The 21,160-nt window shown below is 34.7% G+C and overlaps 1 protein-coding gene across 5 annotated transcripts in view; it reads right to left on the reverse strand.

Moving 5' to 3' along the window:
* Positions 1-21,160, reverse strand: part of LOC123557435 (uncharacterized) — a 173,443-nt gene that overhangs the window by 44,048 nt on the left and 108,235 nt on the right. The gene's annotated exons all lie outside the window — the stretch shown is intronic.

The raw sequence follows: 21,160 nt of genomic DNA on the forward strand, positions 1-21,160 counted from the left end.
TATAACATCTGCAGAATCCCTGGATTGGTCGGTGCCCGGGATCGGTACTGGTCAACGTATCCCGAGGGATTTTGAAAATGTTATAACACGAAATAAACATGCGTTAACGCTATTCTAGCATAAAATACCCTCAACATCAATAAATTTCCATGTAATGCGCGGGAATGTTTGCTTTATAACGCTGACGTTGTCACGGTTTTTTGGGCCGTCATACGTTTACGTTGTGACACGGAAGGCGCGTTTTTAAAGCACGTGAGTGCGAGATTTTTTCTGTTAACACACGTTTACCCTTCTGTTAAAACACTCCTAAAATTTACAAGAACAGCAATTAGAATGTATGAAAACAGACACGAACTAGAGCTGTCACAGGAGTGACGAATTATACCCCCACAATACGGCCTTGTCACAGAAGTAAGCCAATGTCAAAGTCGAACTTGTCCTATATTTGATAATATTACACCTTTGTATAAAAAAAAAAGATTTAAATCTGTCAACCCTGCCAAAAATTTTCTACTGTTCTGGGTCAATGTGACCTTTGACATACTGACCTCAAAATCAATAAGGACCATCTGCTGGTCATGATCAACCTCCCTATTAAGTTTCGTGATCCTAGGCCCAAACATTCTAAAGTTATCGTCCGGAAACGGTTTAATAGTGCCGGATCACTGTGACCTTGACCTTTGACCTACTGACCTCAAAATAAATAGGGGTCATCTGCTGATCATGACCAACCTTCCTATCAATTTTCATGATTCTAGGCCTAAACGTTCTCAAGTTTTCGTCCGGAAACGGTTGAACTGTTCCGGGTCACTGTGACCCTGACCTTTGACCTACTGACCTCCAAGTCGAAAATGACCTGTATTTTATGATGTTACACCTGTGTACCAAAATTTATGATCCTAGACACAAACATTCTCAAGTCATCATCCGGAAACCGTTTAGCTGTTCAAGGTCATTGTGACCTTGACCTTTGACCTACTGACCTCAAAGTCGAACTTGACTTGTATTTTACGAAGTTACTGTGTACCAAAATTTATGATCCTAGGCCTAAATGTTCTCAAGTTATCATCTGGAAACCGCTTAACTGTACTGGGTCATTGTGACCTTGACCTTTGACCTACTGACCTCAAAGTCGAACCTGACCTGTATTACTATTTATGTTACATTAGTGTACCAAAAACTATTAAAATCTGTCAGGCCTTTCATGAGTTATTGTCCGGAAACCATGAAAACCAACGGACCGACCGACAGACCGACAAGTTCACTCCCCCCCCCCCCACCCTCAAACTTCGTTTGTGGGGTATAATTATTTCTTTCTATGTTCTGACATGCTAAAAATACAAAATAAATGTAGAAACCATATAGCAAATTTTCTTTATATACGAAATCTTATCCAAACTTTAGGGAGGGGGTAGGGGGTGGGGGTCTAGTAGTTAAGGTGTCGAACGCTCAGCCCGGGGATCGTGGGTTTAAGCCCCTACGGGGCCATCTCATATGGTACAAGCACTGGGTTTACAGGAAGCGGATTCGAGTGCGATTTAAATAAGCTCGAAGATTTCATCAGAATCGAGCTAAAATAAATTAGTATAAACCAGTATAACCTTTAAGTAAAAAAAAAATTGTCCACGGCAGCGGTACATGTTGCACGCACTGTTACATATCTTCATTTGGTCGCCAAACTGCCGACATTTTTGGGCAGTTTAATCTTTTATCTTTTTAAACATATGTCTTTTTTTTATTTTATGTTAATGGCAACTTTGTGGTTTATGTTAATGGTAACTTTGTAATTCATACAGGTATCACTGTTATAGCATAGTGTTATTATGCAGGGACAGCGCATATTTTTTTCACGTTGTAACATCTGCAGAATCCCGAAAGATACATAGGCACCCTCGCCCGGTAGGCATCTGCGAAATCCCGAAGTGTACATGCACTAAGGCTATTCTAGTTTGAAGCGTGTAAAAAAACTAAAAACGAATATATTATCCATCAACATTATTAAATGTTCATGAAATACGCGGGAATGTCAGGTTGACACCATTTCCTATCGAATTATCCGTTATGAGGCCGTTATAAGTCTACGCTTTGCCACGGAACGCGTATATGTAACAAGGTGTGTTACATTCATAATACAGTCTGATATATTGGTGTACACCAGACAAGAAAGAAAATGCCATTGCGCCCTATCCAAGGACAATGGTCAACGGGAAAGTATACTAACCCATTTCAATCGCACATTTCTCACCTAAAAAGCGCAATTCGGAAAATTATACTATGGATATTTAACAAGAGGTAATTTATCTTCCATTGAATACCGGTCATATTCCTTCAATATTTCTTATTTCAGAGAAACAACGCGTAGTTTGGTCATCTGGAAGCAAGCTTCTGATTGGTTGAAAAAGTATAGGGTATTCCACTGTGTATATTTACCATGTAAAGTGATCTCCCATCGGTGTAATATAAATTGGATGTGTTTGAAAACTATCATATTTCATAAATAAAAACTCTAATCCATGATTACTGGCTAAAAATATGGAATGATGCATTTTTTATCAGTAGAGCGTTTTAATGAAAAATCAACAAAAATCACTGCCGGACTATGGGGTAACCGAGTTCGAAGAGAAAAAAGTGCCCAAAAGTGACGGTCAACCTGTACATTTCTTGCAGTTTTCGATAGTTCTTGGATAGTTCTTTCATGGCATTGAAAGTTTAAATATTAGGAAAGGCCCATGACCGAAAATATTACAATGTGGGCCTATGGAAATTGAGTTAGTTCCCGCTGACCTTATAGTTTCATCAACTTTAGAGAAAAAATCTTGGATGAACTTCCCTAATGGATTACAAAATTACTCTGATTTGATGTTGTGAAAACGTATTTCAGTCGTCGTTTAACTACACTTGTACGCTAAATGTGTATATGCAGCATAATATGCAATGTTAAACAAGACAAATGTGTACAAATGAATGACTTCAAATTAAAAATCATTTTTATCATTTCGAGTTTTATTGTATAACTGCGAATATTTTGTATTCTGTTTTTGTTTGTTTACTGCAATATGAAATATTGAGACAATGTGAGTGGTGCACGATGGAAGATAAATTACCGCTTCTCCAATATGCTTGGTATCCATTCATCGAGCTACGCGCTTTAGGTGAGAAATAAACGATTGAAATGGGTTAGTTCATTTTCCCATTCATGACACTATGGTTCTCATAGTATACCTAGGGGCAGGGTATAACATGGACAGTGGCATTTTCTTTCTGGTCTGGTGCCATTGGTTATAAATGCATTTTAATAATTTTGACAACTTACAAATGCGTAATTTGAACAAAGTCCACAAGGCATTGTCTAACAGCCACTCAGTGTTAGATAAATCACTGTGGCAACTGGATATAATATTCATATGTTTCAATTAGTAATGATAATTAGTTGGAGTTTCTTCAAATTTCTCCTTGAGTAGAACTAGTAATAAAGTTATTGTTATGACAAACATCTGAAAACTTAGGTAAAAAAATAATATTCAGAAATGCATTTATTTATTAGAGCTATGCCTTCTGTGGTTGTAATTATTCTGACAAAATATGAAAAATTAAGAAGCAAATGGAATAGCATTACTACAACAATCATTATATCAAGTTTAATTCATTTCTTATTGATAGTTTAAAGTTATCGCGCTGACAAAAATTGTAACAAACAGACAGACGAACGACCCTCTTAACACTCGTGCTGGTTGGTCATGGAAGGATTAAGATATTACACGGAGTGATTTATGCGTTAATTTCCCGTGCATATTTTCTCAATACAGATCTTAAATTCTCATAAGAAACTGTTTTTATCTAACACGATCTATTTATTTTCCCATCAAACTAATTAAGAAAGGACTGATATTGTATGTGATTATACAACACATTCCCTGTTTGTACGTCACAGTAATAACGTTATAGCGTCAAACGTCATAGCGGCGCGCTGAAAAAAGGAAATATTTGGTGTATATCTTTAAGGATGAAGATAACAATCCCTGATAAAGTGTCACAAACAGTAATTTGCTCTTGAATAAATTCATAGTTTGGAGTTCATGGCTATTGATATATCACACGGGGTGCTCCCTCGTGATATAATTCCTCCGCATCTGAACTCCAAAAAAATGTTTTTTTTTTATTCAACGACAAATCACTGTTTTGGGATGTATTATTTCTGAAAATAACTTACTAATATGTTAATCCAATTTAAATGTACGTGTCCTAATTAATTTTTGTACAATTTATCCTTTACTTTCTGAATCACTAATCACTCCGTCTCCGACAAAATATAATTCACGTGATATTGTCCCAAGTATCCAACAAATAGTTCCCTGACACCTTAATCCCATCAGGTGTTTTTTTTTGTCTTAATGTGGACTATTAAATTGACATTTTCGTATCTGTTTACATATCAAAAGCAGATAAAGCCTGTTGCAGCAGTATTATTTTCATTCGTACACATGTAAGAAACTATTTACAGAATGTATTTACTCTTACACAACATCGTTGTTAACTACTCGCGGAAGAAATAGATATAATAATCGTAGAATTAATTACAGCATTCTATTATGACAACATTTAATTGATATAATAAGAACATAAAAACCGAACATATTCTACTAATCAGTGTTGGCATCTCTATACAACATCAATCAGGGTGGCGTTTTGTATGATTATTCCAATTGGCTGTGTAACATGGAAAATTTTCTCTCTACCTGTTTTCGAAACACATCTTGTAATAAACTACAAAAGAAGTTTCGCTATTCAGAAATGTTGATATCACGTTAATTCATGATATACTTACTAACCATGCTAGTTAAATGTACATTTAGTGATATTTGTTACGGTTTGTATGTAGTTCCTGTGTTGTTATAATTTCCGTGGTTACAATGAAACATGGTTGCCCGCCATGCAATTGAGCCCATAAGAAGAATCACCCACTATTATTAGCAATGGAGATTATATTTTGGGCGTATTTTAATGAAAAAAAAGCAAAAAAAGTACTTCATATAAACGAGACAAAAATATTTTACACTACAATCGTATAAGTAGGTCTAAGCATATTTAAGTTAAAACTTTTAAATCGCTTCTCCTTTATCGGTGAAAAAAAATTGTAACATAGAAAACCAGTGGTTTATTTTAAGAATTAGATGCTATTTTTTGTGCGTTTACACGGTTTAAATCACAATTCTTGGATGATTTGCAAGACGTCCCAATGTGGTTTAAAGCCGTATAAAAGCACTGATATAGCATTCAATTCTTATAGTTACAAAAATTAGTTGTTTGCTTTCCATGAGTACCAGAAAATCAAAACAAATGTCAGTATATCGATCGTTTCAACATCTAAATAGAACAGCCAAAAAGACCCGCCCACGTTCAATTGTAATTCACCTTCCGATAAAAATACAGTTCCTTGTTTTTATTTGAAATATCGCTAAATCCAGTCAAAAACCATGTAGTCGTGTCGATTCAGTTTTGATTGTTACTTCGAGAAAAATAAGTTTTAGCTACATTTTAAATTATTGAAATTAGTCCATGTTTTTATATTTTTTAAAAATATTTTTATTAGTAAATGATGTCAGATTGCACGTGCAATCGCGCCGAAAGAACCGTCTATGATATCGTTAAGCCGATGTTGTTTATATACGAAAATATATATTAAAAGTAAATATTAATTATTCAGCTTTTTACCGCTGGGCATATTATTATGGTTACATAGATGTAGGATGATAATCGGACTATTGTGTGTAACAGTTTCAAACCTGACGTGATAGTAAGAGAAGGTTAGATCGTCAGACTGTCATTCAGCTATGATTATTTTCCGTTCGCGTCGTTGAAGTATTAACTCTAATTCAATGCACAATTATTACTCCCTATATCCAAGTTAACTTAAAAACATAATGGACAGAAAATCAAACAATTTCATGCCAGATGCGGACAAACCAGTCGACGCATATAGTATATCATTCATCAACTATGTAGTATTTGCCGCAATACTATGCTAATTGCCGAAGTCATACGAGGATAAAGAGGGCATAGCGGTCAATTCAGGCTTTTCCAGCCTAATATAAGATTCTTTTTCTTTGATTAATCAGTTTGGCCACTTCTCAACCAACTCCGTTCTTTGCAGAAAGACATTTATCATCTTTAATTATTTAAACTTTCTTCAACATCTAAATAACCGTCCTGACATTTACTTTCGAGTACATATGATAAATCTTTTAAAGTTCTATGTCCTACAGTAACTGGTCATCCCAACATGTTGAAATAAAGGAAGAGTACATCAGACTGGCTTTAGTCAGCAAAGTTTAGAATAATTTGGATTTATGAACTGTCAATTAATTGACATTATCCTGGTTTGCGGATTCGGTAAATGGAAAGTTTCAACATACAAATGTACCTAGCAACCTGACATTGCAGAGAACAGCTTTTATATATGCACTTAACCATCTTCTACGGAACAAGTTGTACACTGTACATAAAAAGCTTATTAAATGAAAAGCATATCTACTTATTACATGAACAGAATATCTAACAACTTGCATATATACATAACAATTTACATAATGGCGAAAGAAAAACTAGGCCATGTTAGTAGTTCCCCTCTTGTAATGAACAGAGGCAGTAGCTGAATATAAGTTTGATGACAGTCTTGTTTGTAAACATTGCAGTATAATATCAATTGTTTATGCATTCCAGAAGTTTGAATGCTTTGTACAATATACACTATACGGCTATAGATTAATGGTAGGTAATTTATGATGAACATGTGTGGGAAGAAAAAAAATATTTCAAGACAAAATGAATTTCTCATGTCAGAAAAACTAGCATGTGATAGCATATACTTAAAAATCACATTTGTTTATAAACGTTTACACTACGTCATATAGTTCATACTGTGCATTCTAAACTGACCAAACTTTACTCAAGACGAAAAATGGTTGGGCTTCCTTATACGCTGAAAATCCAACAATTAAGCAGAATAACGTGTTATCAATCAACCAATCAATCAATCAATCAATCAATCAATTTTGCAAAATATGATAGGGTTATTATAACAATACCTTGGTCTGCCGAATGTGATCCGGCCTGGCAAAATCCACAGAAATCGAATGCATCCCTGCTTAAGGTACTGTTTCAATGACCCTTTTAATATAGACAAATACATATTTCTAGTGTTTTATAACACTAAATTGACTATAATTTTTGATAAATATGACTGAAAACTCGTTTGAAACTGTGAACGTTCTGACGCATAGAACGTCGAGATGCCATCATTATGTCGTATCCAATGGTAGTTGAATACAAGGTTTTGTATTCTTGAGAGAAATTCCTGCTGTATTAGAGACAGAAAATTCGTAAGTAAAGTATATAATTCATGTTCTTAACTAGAAAACACAATTTCAATTAATTTACAAATGTAGTTTTTTCTCTACATGGTAACAGCAGTCTAAGTTAATACAAAAATGTAGCTTTTCGTCTACATGGTATCAACAGTCCCGATTCCTACATCGCCAACAATTGTACCTAAACAGATTCAGCTGATAACGCGCACTAAATGTAGACAAACTGGCATAATTTGAAATAAAAATACAGTCTATTTAAATATTAACGTCAGTCTTATCGAGATATTAACAATTATCTGCTGTTGTAAGGCTCAAATACAAAAAAGTTCACTCTTCTCACAGCCTACATGCAGATGTTATAACATAGTTTAGCTCACAAAACGACCAACTTTTTGCTCTAAATATTCTGGACACAACTGCAAGGTTTCTGGCCGACTTTGACCATTTCTTAACAAGTTGACATTTTCCGTCATATTTACATCAATATTGCGAAGGTTTATTCTATTTTTTTTTTCACGCGAAAATATTCAGAAAACAAAGTATAAATCCTAAGATACAAATCCATTTACATTTGGGCTGCTGGTATACCTCTACGTGGAACGATATTTTAACGGCTGTTATAGCCACATTAGTAAGATTGTGAAATAGGTCCCATGACGCTTTCGTTAGTTTCAAGACATTTTTTAAGGAAAATATTTTAATTCTTATATCTGTTTCATTTTAATTGTAACAAAAGCCAAATTTGAAACACATCATTATGAATAAAATGAAGTAATTGGGTGTTTGACGTCGTTTTAATATACAAAAATGCATAAAAAGTGCATTAAAGTTTTCAGCATAGAAAAAGAACAATAGAGTTACAAAAAATCGTTCATAATTTGAACTTAGTGGTCCAGTTTTGTCAGATTGTAATGTTTTCGGCTGAACATATGATTTTATAAAAAGACATAATTATTTATAGGTATGTGTCTGAAATAGATATATAAGCCTAAAGTGTACTAAAAAAGAAATTAGACATAAAACACGATACAATGGCTCATTCTTAAAACCCAGAAAACCTAATACTTATAGTTAGCAAAGAAGTTAATTAGCTGTTGCTGTTACAGAACAACTTCATAGACCCCCGCAGAAATCAGACTTTATAAGCGTTATCTCTGCTCACATGCGCTTCTCTTGATAAGCGCTTGGTATACCGGCTTTCTTCAAAGATATCTCTATCAAAGAAATCCTCGATGCACGCTGATTGAATAAACACAACAATAAATGAAATAACAACATTTTGCTGAATATTATTGTGTGACTTTTTTTCCATTATTTACACACATTAACATATTGTTACTGCTGATCAGCGGCGTCTGCTATAATAAACTGTTAACATGTTCGCTGGTTCTAAGCCACGTTCACAATTTTAGGCAACATGGTAACTTTTAGTACATAAATGGTGGAGGGAGATCTCATGTTTTTAACTAGCTATTTAAAGTAGTGCCAACTGGAGTACTGTTGAGGTATATTTGATACTTTTCATTTTGAATTTATGAAATATATGTTCACTTATATCTCAGTATTTCATCCGTACAGAATACACGAGTAGAAAAATCCTAAAACATTGTGACAAATCTAAGATTCGTGTAAGTGCATGTGTTTTAAACTGGGGCACCTTATTTGCAGATGTTTTTTTTTCTTTTCAAATAGGCAGTCTGAACAAATGTGGGGAAATGCTTCAGACACAAGAAATGAAGCCAGTTTGTTATATGTAGGATGCTATAAATGTTTTCTTTACGGAATGTCACGCGTTTCATAAACGCATAATTTGATAGGTTTCTGTTTCAGGCATTAAAGGCTTAAATTATGTTTTGTTTTAATATTAATTTTCCATTTTTACTTTCAGTATTGTGTTATATTATTGGAAAGCTTTCAGTGGGTTACAGTAATGTATTTGTATAGAATCCAATTATTGACAAATATTGGACTACACGAGTAAATTGAATGTGTATATTAATCGTTTTCTTCGTACAGTCCAGTATCAAATAAACCGTCTAATATTAAACAAATATTGGACTCCGCGTGGACAATATAGTACTGAGTCCCATTGAAAGCAGTCAAATATTAAAATTACAGGTGAGTAACATCATGACAGAGTTTTAACTTAAACTATGAACGATTTTTGTCATCTCTATATTGTTCTTCTTCTAAACTGAAAACTTTAAGGGACAATTTTTGTATATTACAATGAATCAAACACCAAATTACTTCGTTTTTTTTCCATAATGACGTGTTCGAAGTTTTGGCTTTGTTACAATTAAAATGAAATGTTGAAGTATGGTTCAGCGGTGTCATGATCAGTTAAATGTATGGCGAATTTCTTATTTAAACGGCAATTAAAACGGACTTTTTACTGTATCTGTAATTGTAATATAAGTATTGTCAGCTGGCAGTTTTCAACTAGACCAATGTTTTGTTAAGCTTATTTATAATTGATATACAAAAAACAACAACATTATGACTTGTGCTAATCTTAGCCTTATGCCCCAACATCAGACAAGCGGAATGTGCGTGGCGGCTTCAATAGTGGACTCTTGACACTAAATATCAGTAACATTTTTTTATGTTACATCTTAAAACGAGAAAGAATATGCAAGAAGTAGCATTATGAATATACCAAACTTTGTATTTTGGTGAAAAGTATGCACAATGCCTGAACAGCACAATAGTGACACACAAAAGGCTTTTTATATGCACATGTCACATTCAGTAGCTAAAGTTGGTTGATTTTAAATTCATGTCACTTAAAGCATTAAATAATTCCCTGCCGTACATCTCAAATAAATGTCATTGAATATAACTTCCTCTGTTAGTGATAAATTATGATAAAATATCCAAATATAGTTTCAGGTGTACTTTATTTATTGACATTGTTTGTTTGAAGCTTGTATAAGGCAGTGTGTGCTATCACGCTTTGTCGCCGATACCACCTTTCAGATATTTTTTGTCGGTCAGTGTACGAGCGTTATAGGTCGATAAAAGGAATTATATCGGCAGAGAATTTAAGTTTATTATTATAAAGTCTGAAAGGTTTAAGGTAACTATTAATCCGGCAAAATCGTATAATACTGAACGTCTGAAAGGGGCCGTGTAATTGTGTGTGAAGCACTTTTAAAGTATGAATTTTAACGTGTTCTAGAATAGATACATTAGAATTACAAATTATGACAACATAGCTAAAACACCTTTGAAGTGTAAGTAAATAAATACTTGTTTTGCTTTTCTATGAAGTTTCAATTTGTTTAGCCAAAGTAAACCATTTTTCCTTACTTTCTTATGGAAACTCGGATAAAACGTATTTTCAAAAGTATCAACTTTCCGTAAGCTATACATCATGATGATCCAGCGTAACTTAAAATGTGTGTTTTTTTTTTTTTTTTTTTTTTTGGGGGGGGGGGGGGGGGGGGGGGGGGGAAGGGGGAGTGCATCATATATAGGAAATTCTTACAAAACAACTTTGGTATTTGTTTTATCGAAATCTGACACCTGTTATACACACAATACCTACGAATTAAGAACATCCGAGGATATATAATTATATAAAGTTTTCCGTACAACTTGTACTTCTTATGTGTGTTTAATTCGAGACTGAACGTTTACAAGTTCGGGTATTCGGGTATGTGTGAATGATAACCAAGTCCTTGGTGCAATGACCAGTGCTACATGTCAACAATAGGAAAAAAATAATTTTCTTTTGTACAAAAAAGTGAAAGTTTTAAAAACATTTTCTGATACTTTTTGATATAATTTTCTAACAAACTATAAAAAATAATTACATTTCTAAGATAAAATGACCGCTAGACCAACGTCTTATTTTTTCCTGTATGATAATGATTAATGGTCATTTTTCTACCACGACACCGAGCCTGTCCAAACTCCAAAGCAATATATAACGCTGATCACAGCATGTCACTTTTCGAGAATTTTACCATCATTTGCAAAATATAAATATATCTCAAAACAACTGAAATTCAATGATCAGTATGATTGAACGTTCTAGGTATCGAAAAAATATTTTTTTCTAAACAAGAATAACACATAAAGTTTATAAAAAGACGGCTTGTATTTCACAGTTTACTACGAACTGACAGAAAAAAAAGTTTGTATTACATTAGACAGAATTCCGATTCCGCACAATGCCTGAGCCCGGACTACTTTCATCAATATTCACGACTCGGTAAATAAATAGTTTTAGTTTATACATGTAGTCATTCTGGTTGAAAGGAAAAAGACTGCGTTGTATTACACGCCTCAATAAATCACATAGTAAGTGCAAAAGATCTCTAAAAAACTGATAACATAGTCTACAGGAGACTTTTCCTAGTCCATACTGACATTTCTTTTTGCACACCTGATATACGACTCTAAATCCATTATTGGTAGAAAAGGATCATATTAGGATAAAACCGGTAAACAATTTTATGTGCACAGAGATAAATGTATCTGGTTTCGCATGCATTAAATACTTAAGCAAATAAAATACGCTATCCCTGTAATATGAAGAGGATTATTTTCATTACATGCACTTGAAACTGTCAAATGTCATGAAGAAACTTCACATGCTAAATTTGGGAATATCTGAAATTCAATATTCTTTAACATTTGAAGTAGTGTTTTCTACCACATCATCGTGCTATAACGTATTAAAGCGTGATAATGCCTTTTACACTATCGAGCTTCCGTAAAATGTCATTTTTTATCAGTCAACATGTTACGAAGAGCATGACCAAGTCATTGAAATGAATATCAATCGCACCAATCCAGGAGCAAAGGTCATTGTTTTCCGGTCTGAAACGAGGCATATTGTCAGTTGAGAAGTATCAATCACGTTTAAGCAACATTTTATGTTTCGTATGCTCTGTTAGATATTTATTTAAGGAATGAAAATAGCCATGTAAGGGAGGGAATAATAATTTTACAAACTTGCATTTCTAATGAATTGCGGCAAAATTTGCAAATTTTTGACAGTTCTTATTTTAATACAATTCCTTACACTGTATTTTTTTCATGCTAAAATAACGCTTAGGCAGCTGGATAGGGAAATAAAATTTAAAAACTAGAAGATGCTTTTGTAAAAAAGCGCATGTCTCCCCCAATGCATAGTCGTATATGCAAGAAGTCAAATGGGGACAGGAGCGAAACTCAAAGAGACACTGGTCGGCTGCAATAGGGATCATCTACTTGGCATGTCCAATCATCCCAATGAGTTTCAACATTCTGAGCCTAATGGTTCTCAAGTTATAAATTGGAAACAGTATTCCATATTCAGGCCCCTGTGACCTTGACTTTTGATCAAGTGACCCCAATATCATTAGGGGTCATCTATTCTGCATGTCCAATCATCCTGTTAAGTTTCAACATTCTGGGTCAAGTGGTTTTTAAGTTATTGATTCGAAAGAGTTTTCTATGTTCAGCCCTTTGTTTACTCTGTAATTCCTATCACCCTATGAAGTTTGAAGGTTCTAGATCAAATGGTTCTCAAGTTATTAACCGAAAATGGATTTCCATTTTCTGTCCGCTGCGACCTTGACCTTTAAAAGAGTGACCCCAAAATCAATAGGGGTCATCTACTCTGCATGTCCAATCATCCTATGAAGTTTCAACATTTTGGGTCAAGTGGTTCTCAAGTTACTGACCGGAATGATTTTCCATGTTTAGGCCCCTGTGACCTTGACCTTTAATAAAGTGAACCCAAAATCAGTAGGGGTCATCTCCTCTGCAAGATACCAATCATCCTATAAAGTTTCAACATCCTGGGTCAAGTGGTTCTCAAGTTACTGACCGGAAATGGTTTTCCATGTTCAGGCCCCTATGACCTTGACCTTTAATCAAGTGACCCCAAAATCAAGAAGTGTCATCTATTCTGCATGTTCAATCATCCTATAAAGTTTCAACATTCTGGGTCAGGTGGTTCTCAAGTTATTGATCGGAAATGGTTTTCCATGTTCAGGCCCCTGTGACATTGACTTTATTAGAGTGAACCCAAAGTCAATAAGGGTCATCTACTCTGCATGACCAGTCATCCTATGAAGTTTCAACATTCTGGATCAAGTGGTTCTCAAGTTACTGACCAGAAATGGTTTTCCATGTTCAGGCCCCTGTGACCTTGACCTTTAATCAAGTGACCACAAAATCAATAGGGGTCATCTACTCTATATGTCCAATCATTCTTTAAGTTTCAACATACTTGGTCAAGTGGTTCTCAAGTTACTGACCGGAGATGGTCTTCCATGTTCAGGCCCCTGTGACCTTGACCTTTAATAAAAGTGACGCCAAAATCAATAGGGGTCATCTGCTCTGCATGACCAAACATCCTATGAAGTTTCAACATTCTGGGTCAAGTGGTTCTCAAGTTATTGATCGGAAATGGTTTTCCATGTTCAGGACCCTGTGACCTTGACCTTAGATGGAGTGACCCTATATAACAATAGGGGTTGTCTACTCCATAAGCCCTGCCATCCTATAAAGATTGACGATTCTAGGTCAAATGGTTCTCCAGTTATTGATCGGAAATGAAGTGTGACGGACGGACGGGTAGGACAAAAACAATATGTCTCCCTGGTTGGGGGAGGGGGGGGGGGGGGGTGGAGACATAATAACTTCAGTGACAATATAACATGTGTTAAGAACTCAGTGGACACAAATAAGTGGATGATCAGTTGTTAAAACTTACACAACTTATCCATCTGATTAACCTCCTTTAAACTGTAGTACTTCACTAGTTTTGAAATAGAAAACGCCTGAACTGAGATTTACGTCTTATATATGAGGCAGTTTATACTGAAATATGAATAAATAATACAAAACTGAAATGAAATGGGTTAAGAAAGTTTTTAGTTTTAGTGTTGTGGAGCTTGCGCCGAGTCTCCATGGAGACACTGCTGCTATTGGCATTATATATAATCGAAATATTAAAGGTTTAGAACTGATATATTGAAGTATATTCGATTGATGAAAATAAACAACATAAGACAAAAAATATATACTCAAACCATGTAGAACATAACTATGTTTTAATTTGACTGATATTGAGTGCATTAAAATTTAAGATATTCGATCCTTTGACTGATATTGAGTGAATTAAAATTTAAGATATCCGATCCTATCAATTTAAAAACATACAGAGGGAAAATGAGTGTACAGCCTTTAACAAATGCACAGTTACCAAATTGGCCTGACGAGAGTGCTTGTTAAATTCTGTCTATTCTCTTTTAACACATTCTACCTCCAAGTGTGCTGAACATAATACGGATACCCTTCATTAGTATGGTTTACTTTGGCTAAACAAAGTGAAACTTCATACAACACAATGACACGGCCCCTTTCACACGTTCAGTATTTATACGATTTTGCCGGATTAATAATTACCTTAAACCTTTCAGACTTTATAATAATAAACTTAAATTCTCTGCCGATATAATTCCTTTTATCCTTAAAACGCTGGTCTGACCGACAAAAATACACCAAAGGTGGTATCGGCGACATACACTGCCTAATACAAGCTTCAAACAAATAATGTCAATAGATCTAAATAAGGTATACCTGAAACTAAATTTGGATATTTTGTCATAATTTATCACTGACAGAAGAAGTTATATTAAATGAAATTTATTTGAGTTGTACGGCGTACCTACAACCGCAGAGAATTATTTAATGCGTTAAGTGACAGAAATTTAAAATCAACCAACTTTAACAACTGAATGTGACAGCCTTGTGTGTGTCAGTATTGTGCTGTTCAGACAATGTGCACACTTTTCACCAAAATACAAAACAAAAAAGCTCTGTTTGGTATATTCATAATGCTGTTTCTTGCATATTTATTCACGCTTTAAGATGTAACACAAAGTAATGTCATGGACATTAAGTGTCAAGAGTCCACTATTGAAGCCGCCACGACCATTCCGCTTGTCTGACGTTTGGACATAAGTCTAAGCTTAGAAACATGTCATAATGTTTATGAAGCATAACTTAACAAAACATTGATGTAGTTGAAAAGTGCCAGTTGACAATACGTTATATTACAAGTACAGGTACAGTAGTTTGTAAAAGACCCTTTTCATTGCCGTTTTCATAAAAACTTCACCATACTGTTCAACTGACACCGCTGAACCATACGTCAACAAGTAAAACATGTGTGCATCCTTGAAGAATGGTATGGCACACAAGTTTTACCTTTCATCTCATTTTTCAACCTTGAACACACTAAATAAACCTGGCTGTAAACTATTCTGCCTATCGTCTTATAACGGGCTAAATTATCAACAATTCTTCATAAATGAGAGAAAAAGGAACGATGTCGTTGATTTTAGCATGCGGCATTGACCTTGAACCAACACGACTAAAGTTACACTCCGTCTTGTTGTCACATTGTAGAAGACACCTTGCCAAGCGCAAAAATTAACATAGATCGGACACGGTCTACCGCCTATTAGACCTATAAAGGAGTCTCAATTTATGGAAAATTTGTAACAAGTAAAGCAAGATTGTACAAGATATTAAAATATACGGGGCGGGTACGAAGTTACTGCTTATTTGACTTTTGATTTCACCTTATGACTTTGGCTTTGATTTCGTTCTTGTTCCTGATCAGTATGTAAAAGATTTATGTTTTCTGATACCGAAACTGTGTTAAACATGTGTTACAATAATCTATTAGTAGACAGCAGACGATAGTATTTCTAATTAAGTCAAGATCAGTTACAATTAATTTAGGTGCAACGACATCTAAACTCAAATACACAGATGCGCAAGGTTGATAATTTCCTTTGCAATTAATTGTACGATCGTTTTGAACCCGCTGTGTAACAAGGTACAAAACCATATCATTGATGTAAAGGCATAATTTCGTGTGAAAATATTTAGATGTATTGAGATCCCCTAGATATCGATGTATTATAGGAAACGAAAATAATATAAGCAAGCAAATGAACTGCCGAAAATGCTTATTTAGTTACGTAGCTCAGCAGAATAGATATTTCATACGATAATTTAGAAAGACCTCAATCTTAGTCAAATTGTAAGTGTGAACACACGTCAAGGAAATACCTTAGACTTGTTTCCGACATCTAATCTTATACTTGTCAACAATGTAGAAACCTTTCCATTTTGAACCATGATACTGTCTGTTGCTTCAGTTGATAATCAACGAAAAAAATAATAAAGAAAATACTCATTTTCCAAGAAGCAAAATGAGAATATTCTGAAACCATACTTCACACGTCAAAAGCAGATATTGTTATTTTAGACAGAAGTAGCTCATTGCTAGGCAGTTTTTATTTGTATTACTGTATACAATAGGTAGTCTAAAGCCATTACGTTTTATCAGTCGAGTAAATCTTGGGTTTTTTGCTACTATAATTGATGCATTGAAGTTCGATATATAGCATAACCCTTTTGTTAACGACATCTCGGAACAGAGGTTGAAAACGGGTAGCATTTTATCATATTTATATCTAACAAAGCACATTTAAAGTAAAGTGGGTTGTCCACTTCTTGATCCCCACCACACTTCACAACCAATATCCGACTTGACTTTAGTTACTCGTTGCAACTGCCCTCTTTTTCAAGACTGATCTACAGATGGAATTGGGATGCCAGAATTTATCTGCTAATTTGTAAGACACACTGGGACGTCAGAAGTTATCAACACATACATAAATTGAAGGCATCAGGAATTATTTACAGATGTATAGAAGTTGGACATTAGGAATAACCTTCAGGCAGGTCTATATAATTGAGGCATCAATAATCATTTACAGATCTACAGAATTGAGGCATCAGGAATTATCTACAGATTCATAGAATTTTAAGGACATCAGGAATTATCTACAGATCTCAAAAATAGGGGCATCTGGAATTATCTCTATACATGTATCTAAAGAATAGGGACATCAGGAATTATCTACAGATCTCAAAAATAGGGGCATCTGGAATTATCCCTATAAATGTATCTAAAGAATAGGGACATCAGGAATTATCTATAGTTCTAAAGAATAGGGACGTCAGGAATTATCTATAGTTCTAAAGAATAGGGATGTCAGGAATTATCTATAGATCTAAAGAATAAGGACACCAGGAATTATCTACAGATTTAAAGAATAAGGACATCAGGAATTATCTACAGATCTCAAAAATAGGGGCATCTGGAATTATCTCTATACATGTATCTAAAGAATAGGGACATCAGGAATTATCTACAGATCTCAAAAATAGGGGCATCTGGAATTATCCCTATAAATGTATCTAAAGAATAGGGACATCAGGAATTATCTATAGTTCTAAAGAATAAGGACGTCAGGAATTATCTATAGTTCTAAAGAATAGGGACATCAGGAATTATCTATAGTTCTAAAGAATAGGGACGTCAGGAATTATCTATAGTTCTAAAGAATAGGGACGTCAGGAATTATCTATAGATCTAAAGAATAAGGACATCAGGAATTATCTACAGATCTCAAAAATAAGGGCATCTGGAATTATCCCTATAAATGTATCTAAAGAATAGGGACATCAGGAATTATCTATAGTTCTAAAGAATAGGGACATCAGGAATTATCTATAGTTCTAAAGAATAGGGACGTCAGGAATCATCTATATATCTAAAGAACAGGGGCATCTGGAATTATCTATAGATCTAAAGAATAAGGACACCAGGAATTATCTACAGATTTAAAGAATAAGGACATCAGGAATTATCTATAGATTTAAAGAATAAGGACACCAGGAATTATCTATATATCTAAAGAATAGGGGCATCTGGAATTATCTATAGATTTAAAGAATAGGGACACCAGGAATTATCTATAGATCTAAAGAACAGGTACAACAGGAATTATCTATAGATCTAAAGAATAGGGGCATCTGGAATTATCTATATATCTAAAGAATAGGGGCATCTAGAATTATCTATATATCTAAAGAATAGGGGCATCTGGAATTATCTATAGTTCTAAAGAATAGGGACATCAGGAATTATCTATACATCTAAAGAATAGGGGTATCAGGAATTATCTATAGATCTAAAGAATAGGGACATCTAGAATTATCTATATATCTAAAGAATAGGGACATCAGGAATTATCTATAGCTCTAAAGAATAGGGGCATCTGGAATTATCTACTGATCTAAAGATACTCGTTATATGACCCAGGGAAGTGCCTACGCCTTTAGTATCTTGAACAATGGTTTGGGTCCAATCACTAAGGTGACTATGTCTTAGACTAGCTGACAAACGAATGTAGAATGTCCTTTGTTTAAACGTAAAGCTGGTGAGACCAAATATCTCAGATATAGAATTTTCCTCTGGCTACCTTGCCTAAATGATTCGTGTACCAATGATTCGTAAATGATTTCTATTATGAGCTAGACAATTTCAGGGATCAGGCAAATCACTAAATGTTTCAAACTAACAATCTTTAATTAAAAATGATTAGCTCAAACTCCTATAGGCTGGAGACTCTATACTTGACTGGTCTTTTTGTTGAAGTTCCCGTCAGACAATGTCTTTGAATCAACAACATACGAGTCCTATCGCATAGATTGCTCGGCCTCTGTCCTCTCAAACTCTATATGATTGCCCTGACTCCTGGATGCTCAGCGCCTATATGCTATCATATGTAGCATTCAACTACCATATAGGTATTATCCCCGATTGCCTTGGCTGTACTTCGCCAATAATGCTGAACCGTCTATAAGCTGGAACTCTCCTACTATCTCAGTAGATTACCAAACTCTGGGTCTCTGTCTCAGCTTCCCGATGCTCAGCCTATATATGCTATCGTCTATAGCATTCAATTACCTTTAAGGTAAAACTCCTTTGCGCTGGCCCTATAGCTCGAAACCTTATCGAAATTCTGCTACTCTTCTTTAGTCAAAGAACTTCCAAAGCCTTTTTTTTAATAATTTATCCGCCCTGACAGGGTGACTGCAATAGTCTCCTTCTCAAGGTACTGGGATAAATTATAAGTTGAATCCTCGATGTGTCTTCTTTAACCGCTGGATACCGAATGAATTCTCTATCATTCATCTACCTATTTATACCCCAGCAGACGTGCTATTTTTAGAACTTGTTTCTGATTGGTCCAAATTTAAACATAACGTTTTACAACGAGTACTTGCTCTATCAAATATCTGGTTCCCTTTAACCTTTGTATATGGTATAATGTGCGAAGCTGGGACCCAGCTATCCATATAATGAACCCAAATCAACCATAAATGACCCAAATTCTATTAATTACAGCAATTCAATAAAAATTATAGCTATGGCAACATGATAAGGGAGTCAAGCACTATCTGTGCTTATGTGTTACGTTATCAATACATCAAACATACAAATTATTCTGACAAATAGCCCCCTTCTCAAGAAAATACTTTAGGTTTTTCAAAAACAAGAAGAATAATTTGTAAACAAATCTGTTTTTCTTTTTACTATTTCTTGATTATTATTTTTTTTTTCAAATATCTGTCATATCATATTCTGTTTCATGTACTCAATTATTGTCTACTCAAATAATCAGCACACACATTTTCTGATCCTTTAATTGATTCAATTTTGAATCTGTAACACTGCAAAAACAATGCCCATCTCATAATTCTTGAGCTTTCTACTTTACATTTCTGTATGTAACTCAGTGGGGCATGATCAGTCTGCAGAATGAATTCATTGCCGTACAAATACTTCTGAAATTTCTTAACACCAAAAACTATTGACAAACATTCTCTTTCAATTACCGAATAGTTTCTCTCTCTTTGAAGCAATTTCTTGCTGGCATATGCTATGGGGAATTGTCCATCTTCATATCTCTGAAGAAGTGCTGCTCCAACCCCAGTATCTGAAGCATCGCATTGTAATATAAAAGGCCGTGAAAAGTCTGGTAACCGTAAAATTGGTGCTTGTGTAAGCAAGGTTTTCAAAGTATGAAAAGCTTTGGCATGTTGCTCTTCCCATACTACAGTATTAGGTTTCCCTTTCTTGATTAAGTCAGTCAGTGGTGCTGCAACTTCGGAGTATGATGCTATAAATTTTCTATAATAACCAGTTAGGCCAAGGAAACTCCGTACTTGTCTCTTAGTCTTAGGTTCTTCTGCATTCTTTATACGCTCTAATTTATCATCTTCCATCTCTAGCTGATCATTTCCGACCTTATGCCCAGTGATGAAATATTATCATATCCTATGAAACACTTTGATGGTTTTAGTGTAAGCTTTGCATCTCTAACCCTCTTAAAATATTTTGTAACATTGAGACATGTGTGTCCCACGTTATGGTGTGACCTAAATATCGTCCACGTAATTGTCAGCATGTTTGCACCCTGTCAATAATTTTCGCATCATTTTATTAAATGTAGCACCAGAATTTATCATACCGAATGGCATTTTTCGGAACTGGAAACTTCCCTCAGATGTAGTGAAGGCTGTCAAGTGCCTAGATTGCTTTTCGACAGGAATCTGCCAGTAACCTTTACTGAGATCTAATTTTGTGAAGAATTTATCCCCATGAAGTTTTGACCTAATATCTTCATCATTTCCCATAGGCTCCGTATCAAATTTAGTTATAGAATTCAACCGCCTAAAATCAATACAAAATCTGTTTGTATTATCTTTCTTTTTCACCATAACGATAGGGGAGTTGTATGCAGAGGTGGCAGGTTCAATAATCCCAGCGTTTAACATGTGTTGAACCTCTTGGTTAACCTCATTACGTTTCGCATATGGTATGGGGTATTGTTTGACTCTAACAGGTTCTGTGGTTG

This window comes from Mercenaria mercenaria, chromosome 5 (assembly GCF_021730395.1).
Source record: "Mercenaria mercenaria strain notata chromosome 5, MADL_Memer_1, whole genome shotgun sequence".
In the NCBI taxonomy this organism is placed as follows: Eukaryota; Metazoa; Mollusca; class Bivalvia; order Venerida; family Veneridae; genus Mercenaria; species Mercenaria mercenaria.